Here is a 17381-nt window from a genome sequence, read left to right as displayed (position 1 = left end):
GATGTGACAACAAAAATACTCCAACCCCCCCAGGCGATAAATAATGACCGGTCCCTTACCTAAATCCATTTGTGATAAACTGGCGGCGAAAAAACGACGATCTCTCACCAAAATCGTGTATTTTTCGCGTCGAAACAACCTGGCGCAATCACAAAGATCCGATTACTGGCAACTCATATATTTCTTAGAGATACGGAAAAAGGCAAAAATTGCAGGCATTTCAAGAATTAATGAAATCGCCGTTTTGCTTTAACCATGGAAAAATGAAAGCCGGCCAAATCCTATCGTAGGCCTGCCACAGAAAAGAACTTCCACAAACCACTTGTCTGATGACGTTAGAGGTTAAGGTCGAACAGGACCCTGTGGTATTCCATGTGGTTATTTTTGAAAATTCAATATGGTGGCGTGTGACGAACCCTGTGAACAAATTGAAGACTTTAGTTTGGGAAAACAAAATTTCTTGTTTTAAGACTACAGACAGTTCTTCCAACATTGGACGGATAATTTTTGGCGTTAGAAAAAAAAAAGCTAACTAAAAGAGCACGAAAATTATTTCAAATATATGAAAATCATTTCTGTGAACTGTGGGTGAAGAATTGAATATGGAAGCGATCTTCGTAGCTATGAACATTACCTAAGCAGTATGGGATATGAACCCATGACCTGTACGATACCAGTGCAGCGCTTTACAAAATGAGCTAACAAGCCAATTGGGAGCTGGTCATTATGTTGGTCTCAAATAAACCCATAAAATGATAGATAACTAACTGTAAATATATGAGAATCAAATGTGAACTGCGGATAACAGATGAATATGGAAGCGATCTATCGGTAGTGAAAATAAGGCCACCCTTTTTAATTGCTGATACGCAGCCAGTACTGATAAGGAGCTACTGAAACGGAGCTATTATTATAAAGCTATAAATCCTGATACAGATCTATGCACTTTTACGAAGGTGCTGATATGCAACTACTAATACACAGCTACTGTTACGGGGCTAGTAATGAAGGATCTAGTAACGCAGGATCTACTGATAAGGAACTACTGATACAGACCTACTACCAGTTTCAGAGATATTTCGCTGATATTTGATCAGACTGACTAAGTTTATTATCAACCAGACTGTCGTAGTATCGCTTCCGATCTGCGGTCGCAGATTAGTTCTCAGGCCCCCTAGTATATATAAGCTGTATTCATAATATAATTAGATTTAGAAAACTTTTTGTCTCCAAAGAGCAACTTTCGGCTGTCAAGATACAAACTCAGGACCCTGAAGTAACAACCTGGTGAGTCAGCGGATTCATTTGTCAAGAAAATTCGAATTCTGGTCGAAGAATGTCGATTTACGAATCCTGATGAGCACATCATAGACGCTCTTATTTTTGGATCTAACTCCAAGCGTACACAAACCAAACTCCTGGACAAGGACGCCACTCTCACGCTTGATACCGCTCTGGATATCGCCCGGACTGAAGAGGCAACAAATAATCAAATTAATGAAATTTCACCTGGTACCTCAACTCACGTTGACGTGTTAAATTGCGGTCCTCCCATCAGGCCCCGCGGCCCAATTATTCGTTTGTGGATGTTGTGGCACCGAGCACGACATTTCTGAGCGATCCGTTTGCCCTGCCTATGGCTCAAAATGTGGTTTTTGTGGAAAAGAGAACCACTGGAGGAAAGTCTGTCGTTCATCAAAGTCTGACAAAAAAGGGAAGACTAAGCATGTTCGTCCAAACCCTCCTAAACCTCCAAAAGGGAAATCTGATAGGAAGAAGCATTTCCATAGCCTTGAGGCCCGTGATTACAGGGAAGACAGCCCCCAAACATCAGTTCCGGATCAGCTATACTTCCATACCTTGTCAGTTAATCAGGTCACCAAGAATGACACTCAAGCCCTCCTAAAGCCCCCAAACATCAGTTCCGGATCATCTATACTTCCATACCTTGTCAGTTAATCAGATCACCAAGAATGACACGCAAGCCCACCTAAAGGTGGACGTGGTCTCGGATCACTCTAAGAAACCGCTCTTGTGTAAGGTTGATACTGGCGCTGAGGGAAACGTTATCTCTTTGAGTAAGTACAAATAACTCTTCCCAAATGCATCATGTAACCCTGGTGGCATTCCCACTAGCCTCACACCATCCAGCACCATCATCACTGCGTTTGGTGGACATACTGTTGGTCATCATGGCACATGTGTACTTAAACTGAATTATGGTGGCTCCTGTTGTTGATGCTGATGTACATGTACATGTACATATTTGAACTTGGTAACTATGAATTTCAGCATCACGAACCATGAAGGGAGCAACTGATACCGCCTTTCTAAAACGAAGCTACTGATGTAGAGCAACTGACATGGAGCTACTGAGACCAAGCTACTAATGTGAAGCTTCTGATACAAAAGCTACTGATATGGAGCTATTTGTAAGGAGCTACTGATATGAAGCTATTTATAAGGAGATATTGATAAGAAGTTACTAATACAGAGCTACTGATGCAGGAGCCTCTGACACAGAGTTACTGATTCGGAGCAGCCTATGGGAAGCTACTGTTATTGAGTTACAGCTACAGCGCTACTCATTACGAGATACTAGAAAAGGGCTACCTATATAGAGTAACTAATGGAAGCCACCGATACAGGAGCTTCAGATATAGAGCTACGGATACGGGACAACTTAAACAAAGCTATTAATATGGAGCTACTTTTACTAAGCTACTAATTGGTTTCTCATTATAAGGAGCTAATAATAATAATAATAATAATCTTTATTTACGTGTCAAATAAGATAGCAGTTTCCCACTAAGTAAGGACACCTAAAACTAAACTAATCTAATCTATGTAAAACTATGCATTAAAAATTTATTGGAATATGATAAAAGAGCTCTTCCCATATAAAACTACCCTACCCCGAAATAGTAGACCCCATGTTTATAATACCCTACCCTGTATAATAAGATAATGACCTTAATATAATGAGATAATAAGATAATAATAATTACAATAATATGATCTTGATAATATTTAAAATATTTAAGATTTACATAAAATACAGTTCTTGCAATTATTCGAAGAGATTAAACTTTGTATATCTACTTTATGTAAAGCGTTTTTAAATTCTTGCAGCGTTCTTAGTGCTCTTATTTTTCCATCTAACTTAGACCAGATTACTGGACCTAAGTACCTAAGAGAGTGCTTACCATAGCGCGTAGTACTAACTCTAGGGATAATGAAATCATTGTTTCTTAATTATATTTGTTGTTGTTAATAACAAACAGGTTCTTGATATTATTAGGGCACAGATCATTTTTAACTTTAAACATTAACACAGCTATGTCATGTAATCGCCTATTACGTAAGGTTTTTAAATTAGCCCTCTTAAGGAGGTCGCTATGATATGCTATCACAATAAACAGCTCTAAGGGCCCGTTCTTGTACCCTCTCTAATTTTCTAGAATCACTAGCTTTGCAACAATTCCATACAATACTACAGTAAGTTAAATAAGGCAGAATAGCAGCCTTAAAAAGTTGTAATTTAGCCTTGGCTGGGATTAACTTCCTTAATCTATTAATTACACCCACCCTTTGACTGCTTTTTTTACAGATGTTACTTATGTGATCAGAAAAATTGAAATTATCATCAATATTTACACCCAATAACTTAATAGAATTATATGATTTAATGGCTGTTCCGTTAACATTTAGCTTTAACTGTTCATCATTTAGTCTACCTCCTTTCAATATCATTGATCCATATTTATCAAAGTTCCCTTTGAGAAAGTTCGTATCGTACCAATTTGTAGCTCTTTGTGCAGTATCCTGTAGTTTTCTTTGTATAGTATTGATATCCTTGTTGATTTCGTAGAACTGATGGTCATCAGCATACATCCCAATTTTTGAAGGAATTCCGAACGTCAAGTCATTTTGGAAAAGATTCCATAAAAGAGGTCCAAACGAGGACCCTTGAGGGCATCCTTTCTTGACCCTTTTCCAGTTCAGCTAATGATAGGGAGCTACTGATGGGTAGTTACTGATACAGAGTATCTAATATGGAGCCTCTGATATGAAGTGAATGATACAGGAACTACTGATACGTATTAAGTAACAGAGGAGCTACTTATATCGAGCGTCCGATTCAAAGATATTGATATGGCGCTACTCATATACGGAGCTACTAAAACGGAGGTACTAATATGGTGGCACTTTTATGGAGATACTTGCATGGAGCTACTGATAAAGGAGCCACTATTACGCAGCTTCTAATACGCAGCTACTTATACGAAGTTATTAAAATGGAGCTACTGATTAGGACCTACTGAAGAAGAGTTAATGACGCCACTGTTACAGTACTGCTGATACAGAGCTACTGATACAGAACCACTAACACAGACTTACTGATTAGAAGCTACTGATATGGGGTAAATGATACGAAGGAAATGATGCGGAGCTACTCATACGAAGCTTCTGGCGCGGAGTTTGTAATACGGAGCTTCGGATACAGGAGCTAGAGAGCTGGTGATACGGAGCTACTAATGCAGGACCTACTAATACCGAGCAACTAATGAGGAATTATGTTACGGGGCTAATATTGCGTAGCTAATGATGAGAAGCTGCTGATACAGTACTAGTAGAACAGAGCTACTGATATAAGGGCTACTGATACAGGAGCTACTGATAAGGAGATTCTGATACTGAGCTACTAACACTGAGCTACTGAATAGGTTGTGGAAGGGCCAGGATATGATTTCCGCGCAAATTGTAGGATGAAGACCGTACGGTGAACATATATTTTAAGAGGCTGTCTCTCTTATTTCCACCCGGTCAATTTTGCGTCAAAAATAATTTTTCCTGAAACTCTGTCAACAGAAAGACTTTACCTAGGAAAGAACTAAATTAGATTTGGTTTGATTCGAAATAATTTTCTGACTGCATTAGGGGCCATAATTATTTTCCAGTCCGCAGGGACCGTCGCAACGTCTCGAAAATTGAAAAATAGGCATATTTTGTAACATTGCAAAATATTTGATTCGCATAGTTAAGCCACAGAATTTATATCAGATTGCTTAAAAACCTTTCTAGTTTACCAAGAAAGTTAGAATTTGCCCTCTCAATATATTTGAAAAGGCGAATTTTAGCATATTCTGACCATTAGAAATCGCCATCGGCCAATGGCCGTAAATAACCTTGATTTAGACGTTAAGTTTTGGGATTTAGGACCTGGTTGACGATTCTATCCTACACAGCCGTTAAGTTTAGACCTTTATAGGTAAAAATATGCAAAAACCCCTGTACGTTTTCGATTTTTCAAAAGTTATGATCGTTTGAATCAGCACATGTACGAGCATTCGCGATTTTTTCGCCTACACCAAAATCGAACCACTGGAGCAGATTTCGTCATAAATACAGCTTATCCACTTTGCAGCCCGGCTTCATGGCTCACTTCAGAATTTTTCTAATAACCAAATTAGTGAAATCCATGATAACTTCAACAAATAGCTAGGTATTGCCTTCGAAAAGTAGGCGGCATCCATCGTGATTCGTGGTATCAAAACAAATGTCGGAATTGGCCACATTTCGCGGTGAATCACCCATTTAACATCGCTGCAGAGCTCAATTTTTTCCAAAATCAGAACATAAACTCTCCATGGCTGGAAGCTGAGGGAGAAATGAAGGTTTTAAGCTTCTGAAGTGAAGAAATAATCGCTTAAATTTAGGTCCAGTTCGATGTTATACTGTTCTCACAAAGGTCCGCACAAAAGAGAAGACCGCTGATAGCTTGTGCCGTATGGTTTTGTTTTGTATCCCAATGTAATATTTGGGGAGAAAAATTTTGGACGAAAAGAATAAATGCTTTTACCTGGAGTTTGATATCATATAATCAATAAATCGATTTTAAATATCCTGAGCTTGCTTCTCTCGGTTCCGCGTCGATTGTGTCCACAGAACAGCAACCTGTCAATAGCCGGAGAAATCGGCTACCAACGTGTTAAAAACTTGACACATGCTTCGTATGAACAGATGTTATAAGTGTTGCTTTTGGTAAAATTTCAATCGATTTCATCAAAACATTTCACTGACTACTAGATATTATAATATAATACACTATAACAACGCCGTCAGAACTTGATATCGGAAGTAAAGGTAGTTTGTATCTCTAGAGCATATTCTACACTTTCAGCCACCGTATAAGACATTGTTTACAGAAGTCTACTCAGAAACACATTGAAAATCACTAATCACGTCCGACAGTTTGTCTCTCAATTTTACAGGGATCTCAAAATGACTACAGATGGCTCTCAACAAAACCACATTGAGTTTCTGAAGTGTGTTACTGTGGTAACGTTCACAGAGGTCCTACGTATCGTAGCAGATTGGATGTGAGACTTTGATCTCTTTGTTAACTTTGTCTACCAGAACTTGTCTCTCGGAATTTTCCTGGACGCATTGGATATCTTCCTCCTCATCCAGCGATATCCCGATCACACCCTGATCTTTTCGCCGCATTGCTGCTAGCCGGGAGAAAAAGCTCTGAACTTGGCTCACTGTCAGCCACTGTTCTCTAGTGAACAAACGTGCATTTGATTCATTTTTCGCATTTCGCATGTCCACTGCAACTTGTAAACCGTGCCGTTAGATATTCTTTTACCTTCTCTGAAAATCTAACGCTGCCCCTTGGTTTGCTTACGGCCCATCCTGTTCGTAGAGACGAGTGGGGCGAAGTATCCACGGGAGAAGTGAGTGGTGTACTGGAATCTAACGAAGAGCGCGAACACTCGATACCAGCGGTACCTATCGACGAGAACTTAAGGGCCCAGTCCCTTTTAATTGCATCATACTGGCCTAACCTGCTGACTGTATGCTTTCCAACGTCCAGGTGCAGCTCCAGCTGCGAAAAGGTTTCGAACACTTCAACACATCCAAACACAGAGCATTCAAACAATTGCTGTTTCCTTGCTGCCCTTTGAACGACGCTTGACCACACGCTTTTTAGGAGGATCATAAAACCCTTGAGATTCTATGGTTTGAATGGACTCGTTGTTGCGAACTAACCTCGAAAACTAAAGCCATGTTTCGCGCTTAATGTCCCGTTGAAACTTTGGATTGCAGCTGCATTCTCTTCAAGAATCAGTCATAGAACTCCACTTGTAAGTCTACATATGTGTCGAAGTTTGGCGTTTTGGAATTTAAAGCTGAACGATTGCACTATCGCGCATAACAGATTCCACAACTTCGAATATGGAGATATCGGTCTGAGAGTTTGGAAATGTTATGGCATCGGTAAAGGGAAGTACATTCGATATGACGTAATTTATATCAAGCGCCAAGATCAAACATACAGTACAAAGATAGATAAAATACAAAAAAGCGACATTAAAACGCCTTTGCGGCGTATAATGCGAAAAAAAGCCTCACAAAGAAACACACCTCTGAGCTTTGAAAAAGCGCGGATCGAAAATACCAACACATGATTGGACCTGCGGACCTTTGTGAGAACAGTATAACATCGAACTGGACCTAAATTTAAGCGATTATTTCTTCACTTCAGAAGCTTAAAACCTTCATTTCTCCCTCAGCTTCCAGACATGGAGAGTTTATGTTCTGATTTTGGAAAAAATTGAGCTCTGCAGCGATGTTAAATGGGTGATTCACCGCGAAATGTGGCCAATTCCGACATTTGTTTTGATACCACGAATCACGATGGATGCCGCCTACTTTTCGAAGGCAATACCTAGCTATTTGTTGAAGTTATCATGGATTTCACTAATTTGGTTATTAGAAAAATTCTGAAGTGAGCCATGAAGCCGGGCTGCAAAGTGGATAAGCTGTATTTATGACGAAATCTGCTCCAGTGGTTCGATTTTGGTGTAGGCGAAAAAATCGCGAATGCTCGTACATGTGCTGATTCAAACGATCATAACTTTTGAAAAATCGAAAACGTACAGGGGTTTTTGCATATTTTTACCTATAAAGGTCTAAACTTAACGGCTGTGTAGGATAGAATCGTCAACCAGGTCCCAAATCCCAAAACTTAACGTCTAAATCAAGGTTATTTACGGCCATTGGCCGATGGCGATTTCTAATGGTCAGAATATGCTAAAATTCGCCTTTTCAAATATATTGAGAGGGCAAATTCTAACTTTCTTGGTAAACTAGAAAGGTTTTTAAGCAATCTGATATAAATTCTGTGGCTTAACTATGCGAATCAAATATTTTGCAATGTTACAAAATATGCCTATTTTTCAATTTTCGAGACGTTGCGACGGTCCCTGCGGACTGGAAAATAATTATGGCCCCTAATGCAGTCAGAAAATTATTTCGAATCAAACCAAATCTAATTTAGTTCTTTCCTAGGTAAAGTCTTTCTGTTGACAGAGTTTCAGGAAAAATTATTTTTGACGCAAAATTGACCGGGTGGAAATAAGAGAGACAGCCTCTTAAATAACCTGAATAATTTGTAAAGAACAGACTCTTATATAACGTGATCATGAAGTTCTGGAGGCGTCTAAAGAATAGAGATTTTAAGTTAACTTTCCCTAGTAGAATGTCATATGGAGAGCTGTAGTCCTGTGGTATAACCCTTAGAATGTGCTTATTTAGATTAACTACTTTGTCGGCATTGCACGCACCACAGAAATGCCAAACAGAAGAACAGTAATAAAAATGCGGCAAAATAAAGGCTTTATAAAGCTTCAATAGCGTCTCCTTATCAATAAGTTTCGGAAATCTGAGCGTTAAATTGATTATTTATTTTCTTACAGATAACTGATACGTGATTATCAAAAGAGAACCTATTATCTATTGTCATCCTAAATATATCTATCGAGTTCTTTACTGGGAAACAAAAATTGTGCTCAGTTTTTCCCAGCATTAGAGCTCGGTGCTTTTCTCGTTAACAATCATGCCATTGTTTTTATACCACTGATTTGCGACATTAAGAGGCTGTCCGCGTAAGAACGTATAAGGCAAATTTCGGTCCTGCACCGATTTCCCCGAGTTTTTCAGTGAAAGTCAACAATTCTATCCCATGTAAAAATATCATATTTGTTTTGATCTATTTTATTTTTTTTTTTATTTTTACGAGACAATTTTAAAGGTCACCCCCAAACTGCTCAATTTGTCTTCTGTTACCCCTATAATTAAGCTATAAATATCGAGCGCTACCAAATCCTTATTTCCTAATCTACAAAGCTGATTATTTTACATATTTAAGAATGGCTCTATTTAAATACTTCAAAGGTAAAACGATTGCATTCTGTAAAATTTTTACCAAGTTATGAAACTTTCAAAATACCTTATCGTGAGCATTAAAATTTGTGAGGAGTAAGGTACAATACATGCATACAAGGTACATGCGGTTGAAAGCTATTTTTTCTTACGTGGGGACCTGATCTAGATTCAAGTCTATTGCAGCTTCAAAGTACTTAGATAGAGCAAGTTAAATATAGACTAAAACTTTTGGGAACTCCTCATCCTGTGCCGCAGAGAGCTTTGTGAATTTAATAAATATTCGCCGCCTTGATCGAAACCAACAATAACGCAGTCCGACCAGCAGACAGGTTTGGAAAGCTTAACAGCCCTAAAACACTTAAAGGTGCAGGAACAATTATCTGATGGAGTATCAAGATCGATATTAATCATTATTTTGGCCTTTTTTAACGAAATGGCTCAAATATTCCAGAAAATACTTTTTAATACCTATATGCAAATTAACTGCGGCCTCCTGGCTGCAGCGATCGCGTTTATACGATACACGCCATAAACAGTTTCCGTAACAACATTTAGCTATTCAAAGAAGTGTTTTTAAGAATGTGGAAACTCAATAGATACAGAAGTCAAGTTAATCATGGCGAGAGCGGGAATTCAGCATTTTTCGAGAATTCAGCTCGAGGGAATGACCATCTGCCCGAGGCACAGACACTTATTGGGAAGATCCTGGCGAGGTCCAAGATCGTGCCAATACCCTGGCCATACTGGGAAAGTTACAAGTGTGATGGGCAGCCACGTCATAACCTTCCAAATAGCTGACGAAATAAGACTTATATTCAAAGAAATCGCCGCTGTAGGATCACGTAAGTACCAATAGCCTTGTGGCTCTCTCTAGTTCTGTTTCCTCAAATGTCAATACCCCTATAAGTTTTTGTTGTTGTTGGTCGCATGTCCATTTCCCTCGGTTAATTATTGGTGTCGCAATCGTAAATACAAAAATGTGTGTTTTATCATCAACCAAGGAAATTTCTTTAATGCTTTTATGCTATTGCTACACTAAGACTACTGGGCAGCCTGGCTGGTGGTAATGAAGGAAACAAATATAGTCCTGAGCGGTGAATCTGCATCTCCTTCCCGTGCAACGCGCGATGTCGCCCCTCTTCTACTCGTCGTTAAGGTTCGAAAAAACTTTTCCTTTATCTCACACCCACAAGTGACAAATGTTACGCACGATAGAGACTATAGGTCCCCTAGATGTGTTTGAAACGCCTAGTATTTCTCTTAGAAATGATTTAGGCTAAGCTAGACGATGACGATGACGATGATGAAGACGATGATGAAGACGACGACGATTTATCAGTTGTATTGATGCAATTTTATAGCTATTTGCACCACTTGCCGGAAGAAGTATTCTGAGCGACTGTTGGGTTTGGGATGGCAAAGTTCTACCAAAGGTTCAGTCAACCAGGAAGCTGCGGATTTTGAGAGGTTTGTTGGATATTTTATTGTTTCTAAGATACCTCACCACGCAAGGTGTTTATTCGCATGCCACGCCATACATCGAAAGCGCATTCCTTTGAAGAGAACATGTCCAATGATGTCCTTTCATACCGTTAGTAAGATTGTTTTATCTTATGCTACTGAAATGAAGACAACGCCATTTCGTCAGATTTCTACCCCTAATAGGAAACCCTTTTCTAGTCCCTGTTGGACTCCAGCAACTCCTGAAACAACTTTCCGTCAGATCCGAAACAGAGATTCTTGGTACTTACAATGCTGCGATGGACGAGGTTGCCAGAAATATTCCTAGCAAGCGACAGCCACTACCATCACAGCTTGATAAGCGGGTTGGTTTAGAAGTTTGTCGGTACGACTTTTCAGAGCCACAATATGGCAAGGATGTATGTGATAGAATTCTGTGTCCGATGAAAACATGCATCCGACGTTTCTGCAGCGAAGGACACGACATTCTATCAGCGGGAGACATGAGGAGGGCACTTTCTGAAAGACCAGTGAAAGGTAGATCCGCATTCGTTTGCGAGGTTGACGAGGCGAAGATAACCCTAGAAGTGAACAAGATAGATGTTTTTAGCAAGCTTCACAATGTCCAGTTTGAGGAGAAAGGTATTCGTGTGTGGAGGTCGTACCGAATAGGGCGTGGCAAGGAAATCTCTTTTGACCAGCTGGTGTTAAGGGGCAAGGGGACACTGGTATCGTTGTTAATGAAAAATTTTTCCCTCTTCATGATACATGTGTTTATCAATGCTCAGATCCTGTGACAAAGAGTTCAGAAGAAGAGAATGACTGGGACGATTCGAATATAAGCATGTTTGAATGTTCCAAGCCTGGATGCGTGAAGAGTTTCCAAACATTTTCAGAGCTCGAGTCACATTTGGACGTAAGGGATCATTGCGTCAAAGTTGAAAGGCCGTCAGAAACGCTATATGACAAGCTTCGAAGAGATTGGGCAGACAGATTTACTACGTCAGTTAACGTCACTGAAAATGAACCGTCTGAACCTAATATCCGCCAAAGTGAAAATGTCTCAATAACCGCGTTGCACACTGTCATTATGGGCTGGGCCCTACACAGGCCACGAGCAGGATCCATTAGATTAACTGACAAAGTTAAGAAATATCTTACTGCAAAGTTTGACCTAGGGGAACAATCAGGGCCAAAAGCTGACCCTCAGCAAGTCTCAAATGATATGCGCAAGACAAGAGATGAGCAGAATAGAAGGTTGTTTGAACGAGACGAGTGGTTGACTAAGAGCCAAGTACAGGGTTTCTTTTCCCGCCTTGCAGCAAGCAGAGGAAGGCAACAAGTAAACTCAGAAATCGAGCACAATCCAAAGGAACTATTTCTAGAGGAAAAAGAAGCTGAAAGACAACATTTAATGGCGCACATTTCCAACGAACTGAAGCCGCAACACCCTCTGTCTTACGACGCCTTTAACTTGTGCGAGTGTGCGAGAGATAATAAGCCGAGTCTTTTTAATGTTTCACTGCTCAAAGAAATCTTGCACTTTTTTGAAGTACCATTCAAATCAAGAGACAGGAAAAAAGACCTGATTGAACAACTGATGTCCTTTATACAAGAATGTCAATGCTTTAATGATGTGTAACACACGGGCCACGGTTGGGACGACTGTAAGCATGGAGCCCTGACAAATCAATGACAGGGCATTTACAGTGAATTTATTGAGAAGCAATATGCACCGCCTCTAAGTACCTGATGTACAGTTCTATATCGATGAATAAGAGCGCTTAAAGCATGAACATGTAAGCAAACCTGTAAAAATCATTTTAAAATTGGCGCCTGTTATTTTGTAGGCGTGCCTTAATTTCAAAACAAAAAAATCATAGGCCTACCGTGACCGCGAGTCATGTTGACCCTCACTCTATAGCATGTACGAGCATTTACAAAAGAGACTTTCTCTATTGCCTCCTCGAAATTTTCTCAATGATTTATGCCTTTAACTGAAGTTACTAAATTCGCTTACCTACTTTTGGAAATGTTTATTAAATTAAATATACCAATTTCTATCGGTTGCATAATTTTTCAATTTCTTCTGGGGAGATTTTCATACTCTCGATGGCGAAACATCAACATATCATGATATAAATGCCGAGCTAAATATTTCTTTAATTTGAGTTCACCAGCCGTGAGACAATCTTTTAATGCTGATATTGCGTGACCAGGCTAGTTCACGGCGGTCAGCATTAGATTCCATCCACCAAAACCACCTCGGTCGAGAGGGACTGAGATGGAATATTTAATGACTTGCAAAACATAACCGAAGATTCTCGGAAATCCGCAAGTGATGTAGCCGAACATCCGAAGCTGTAAATCCCATGATTCTTGAGGAACAAACAGAAACAGCATAGCGAGAATTTTAAGTCGCGAACCATTGATGGTAGACATGCAGATAATTTAGGATACGTAAATTCTGTTGATGAGGCGCTTAAACTTATTGCGGAATTTGAAACAGGATTGACGACGAAGTTTTCTTTCTTTAAAGCTGTCAAAGGTTTCGGGAACATATATTTATATATATTTGATATAGCTCTTTAGCATTACAAAGCTTTGCTATCGTTATTTTGCATTCTCACTAGTTTGTCTAGTTCAAGTCCTCTGGCATGGCTTGGATGATACCACAATCGTGGAATCATTCGGGTTAATTTAATGCTTACACCTCCTTCCTCGGACAGAAGTCACAAAATACTGGGGGAAGATGCATGAGATATTTAATGAGCAAAAATTCGTTTTTTACTGGTGTGCCTTTCCCAATTTTGGGAAGGAAAGTGTTCAATTGCCAGCACGGCATAGATTGAACAGCTGGAGAGCAAAGGAAACGAAAAGATACAGAAGAAGTACTGTATATAATAATTTCTTTTTATCCTCAACCTTTGTGTTTCTGTCAACTATGGCTTGCTAATTTGAAAGGTCAAATACATGAATGGGTCATATGACATTGATCTCAGAATACTTTTATGACAAACGTGATAACAGTTCAATCTTGGCTAAATTGAAGATGGTTTAGAAGTTAACAATTGTAAGAACTTTTCACTAACATATGCTGCTGACAAAGGAGAAAATATATGCAATTCTGCATTTTTTGCATTCTATCAAGCAATCATATGTTTGCCCCTTATCACACTATGACACTTCCGTTTTGTCACATTCCAAAAAATAACTTGAGAAATACACTGTCACTCATCTTACACTGTTATATTTACCTATTACAGAAGGCTGGAAACAAAGATTTTGTTTTCAAGAAAATAAGATTTCTTGTCCAAGACACAAGGAAGTTTGACTGCGAAGCACAGATAAAAATGCGAGAAATTTTATTTTTTTCAGAGAACAAGGTAGTTCTACTCATGTATAAACAGAACAAATGCGATTTAATAAATCAGATATGCGGCATGACTCCTTTTCTTCCATCCCCACTCAAAACAAGCAAACACACCTATAGAGGTTCCAGTCTGATCTGCAAATGAAAAGGAGGAAGGTGATCACTGCAAAATTAAGCATTAGGGTTCTTATTTATAACATAATGATTATTGTATACTGATATCTAGAAATTAAGGTTGCAAGTAGCAGCCAGCTGAGTTATAGTTTGAGTTTTATCAAGTCCATTACTTTGTTAAATTTAGAGTAACCTTGACTTGAGAGAGGAAAATTGAGGAGCTGTAATATACTAATCATCAATTAGGGACCACAAAGAAAAATTTATTTATAGAGACTTTTGAAGGAGAGGGGTAAGACTTGTGACAAGCTGGCAGACATATAGATAAACTTTACTGCTAAATGGGTTACAATACAAAGTGCTCAGTATTTGGATCAGCTATGGCTCAACTTAAACTTTGCTTTAGCTTCAAGTTTAATCCTTTGTGGTTTCCTTTCTCTGTGTTTATTTTTCAAGTTATGTACACAGAAGAACACAAAAATGACAAGGAATGCTTTTGAATATCAAGAGGCTGGAATAAGCAAGAAACCAAAACTGAATTTTAAACAGTACAAAGTTAATTTGATCTTCCAATGTTATTTAATTTTAACCATAGAATTTGCTATTTAAATTTATCCCCTCCATTTTTCTGGGTATTGTGAGCAAAAACAAACAATTATCACAAAATGCATGGTATACAATGGTTTGATTCACCAATGTGGCAAAGGCCTTTCACTGTCTATCCATAAAAAGGGAAATAGTTTGTAAACTGTAAGACATTCTGCATGTTGAGTGTATACTTATTCATCCATGTGAAATTAAAGGTTACTTGAAATAAATGTGAAAGATTTATGGGATTTTCAGACCCCTGATAACAATTACTAATGTGCTGATTTGTTGTACTTAAAGGTTATGATTTTGGCGGAAATAGTGGAAGAAATTTCTGGACCTGGAATTTTGTTGCAAATGTTTGTTTAAATCAGTTTAAGTCAGTTAAAAACTCTCCTGTTTCACGATTACATGATTACCACACCAGAACCTTTTGTATTCTATATTATGCACCATGTTATGATTATGGTTTCAATAATAAAAGGTGCTGACTCAAGAACTTTCCAAAATATCTCTACATACAAAGAAATAGATTGTGGTTATGTACTCCAAATAGCAGGTCACATCAGTCTTCTGTAAGGAAGTAGCAGAAATTTCTGTGGTGGTTTTGGTGGATGGAGAGAAACATCCACCAAAACCACTTTATTCTATGTGTTAAGAGTTATGATAATCATTATGAACGTTTGGTCGGTCAGCAATTGTGCACCATAAAAAATAATTAGCCAGAGCACTAACTGATAATTAGTGGTATAAATCTTTTGTCTCCCTGAACATCTAACAATGGCTATAGATAAAATTTAAAAAATATATTGTTGATGGTTTTGGTCAAAGTTTTGGTGGATGTTCCCTAATGACATCCACCAAAACTACTTAACATCTAAGCACCTTTTAAATACGTGAAATATCTGCATAAAATTGCGTAAAATGTTTTATAATACTACAATCGAACAATAAATTAATACTTACCATTTCTTTAGTAAAAAGTTTTGACGCAATTTCCCAAACAAATAATACACTTGGGTCATCGGGATAAGTCGGCATGTTGTCGTAGCTTCGTAATTTTTTCCCATCATTCCATCTCAGTCCCTCTCGACCAAGGTGGTTTTGGTGGATGGAATCTAATGCTAACCGTTCACGGCAGTCCACAGTCACGCTGAAGAAACTCCACCGTGCTAATCATGAACCAACTAGGTCACAATCTAAAAAACTTTCACAAATAGTGAGACGAAATTTTTCCCCAAGTAAGGGTGAATTATTTTCCTGAAGAAAAACGGCAAAAGAGGTCTGAAAAAGATTATGCACATGATAAAAACAATTGAGCGAAATAAACAACTTAGTTGTCAAAACAAACTGAATTCCTTTAGCGCATTGTGTTCAAAGGAAATGGCTCTTGAAATTTTACGTAAAGCTTTTAAGAAAGGATACAACAGATGAGTTTCACATTTATAGGAACACTTCTTTGAATGGCTAAATGTTGTTACAGAAACTATTTTTGACGTGTATTATAACACGAACGCATGAAGTTAACTTGCATGTAGGAATAATTAACGAAGTATTTTTCCGGAAAATTTGAGCCATTTCGTGAAAAAATGGTCAAATTGATGATTTATATCGATCTTGATACTCCATTAGATAATCGTCGCGGCATCTTTAAGTATTTTAGGGCTGTTACGCTTTGGAAACCTGTTTGCAGGTCGGACCGCCTTATCGTTGGTTTCGATCAAGATGGCGAATATTTATGAAATTCACAAAGCTCTCTGCGGCGCAGGATGAGGAGTGCCCAAAAGTTTTATTCTATGCTTACCTTGCTTTATCTAAGTACTTTTAAGCTGCAATAGACTTGACTCTAGATGAGGCCCCACGTAAGAGAAAATAGCTTTCAACCGCATGTACCTCACTCCTCACAAATTTCAATGCTCACGATAAGGTATTTTGGAAATTTCATAACTCGGTAAAAATTCTATAGAATGTAATCGTTTTACCTTTGAAGTATTGAAATAAAGTCATTCTCCAATATGTAAAGTAATCAGCTTTCTAGATTGGGAAATAAGGATTTAATGGCGCTCGATATTTATAGCTTAGTAATTGGGGTCACAGAAGGCAAATTGGGCGGTTTTGGGGTGACCTTTAAAATTGTCTCGTAAAAAATAAAAAGAATGAAAATGATCAAAATAAATGTGATATTTGTACATGGGATAGAATTGTCGACTTTCACTGAAAAACTTCGGGAAATCGGTGAAGGGCCGAAATTTACCTTATCCGTTCTTTCGCGGACAGCCTCTTAAGATATTTAACCTCTAAACATGGCGCAAATTAAGTTCCTGTGACAACCAATTTTTAAAAAAAAAATCCTGATTAGGAAACATTACATTTGAAATTTGATCTTGAATCTTCTCGATAAATTATTGTTATTCAAAATTAATAATACTACAGATAGAACCACTCCACGGGCTTTTATTTTGATTTGTGACCAAAGAGAAAGAGAACAAGTAGCCAATGAGAACAGAAAGTGAAAACAGAGAAGAAGCGGCAAAACGTGATTAACCAACCAAAGAACAAAATTTGCTGAACCTTAAATGCCTTGCGTGTGCAATGTCCTTGACAACCTGCC

The 17381-nt window shown here is 38.4% G+C and overlaps 1 long non-coding RNA gene and 1 pseudogene across 2 annotated transcripts; one reads left to right on the top strand and one right to left on the bottom strand.

Moving 5' to 3' along the window:
- Positions 1-9067: 9067 nt before the first annotated feature.
- LOC149037664 (uncharacterized) lies at positions 9068-12337 on the top strand (annotated as a pseudogene). Its single transcript, XR_016180766.1, has one exon. The product of XR_016180766.1 is annotated as an uncharacterized LOC149037664 (transcript).
- Positions 12338-14037: 1700 nt separating this feature from the next.
- Positions 14038-15877, bottom strand: LOC149037663 (uncharacterized). Its single transcript, XR_016181227.1, has 2 exons — positions 15737-15877; positions 14038-14203 (listed from the first exon to the last, which is right to left on the bottom strand). It is a non-coding gene; the product is annotated as an uncharacterized LOC149037663 (long non-coding RNA).
- Between the last annotated feature and the right edge of the window lie 1504 nt (positions 15878-17381).

This window comes from Pocillopora damicornis, chromosome 11 (assembly GCF_964200805.1).
Source record: "Pocillopora damicornis chromosome 11, jaPocDami1.2, whole genome shotgun sequence".
NCBI lineage: Eukaryota > Metazoa > Cnidaria > Anthozoa > Scleractinia > Pocilloporidae > Pocillopora > Pocillopora damicornis.
This window is presented reverse-complemented; position numbering and strand designations above follow the sequence as displayed.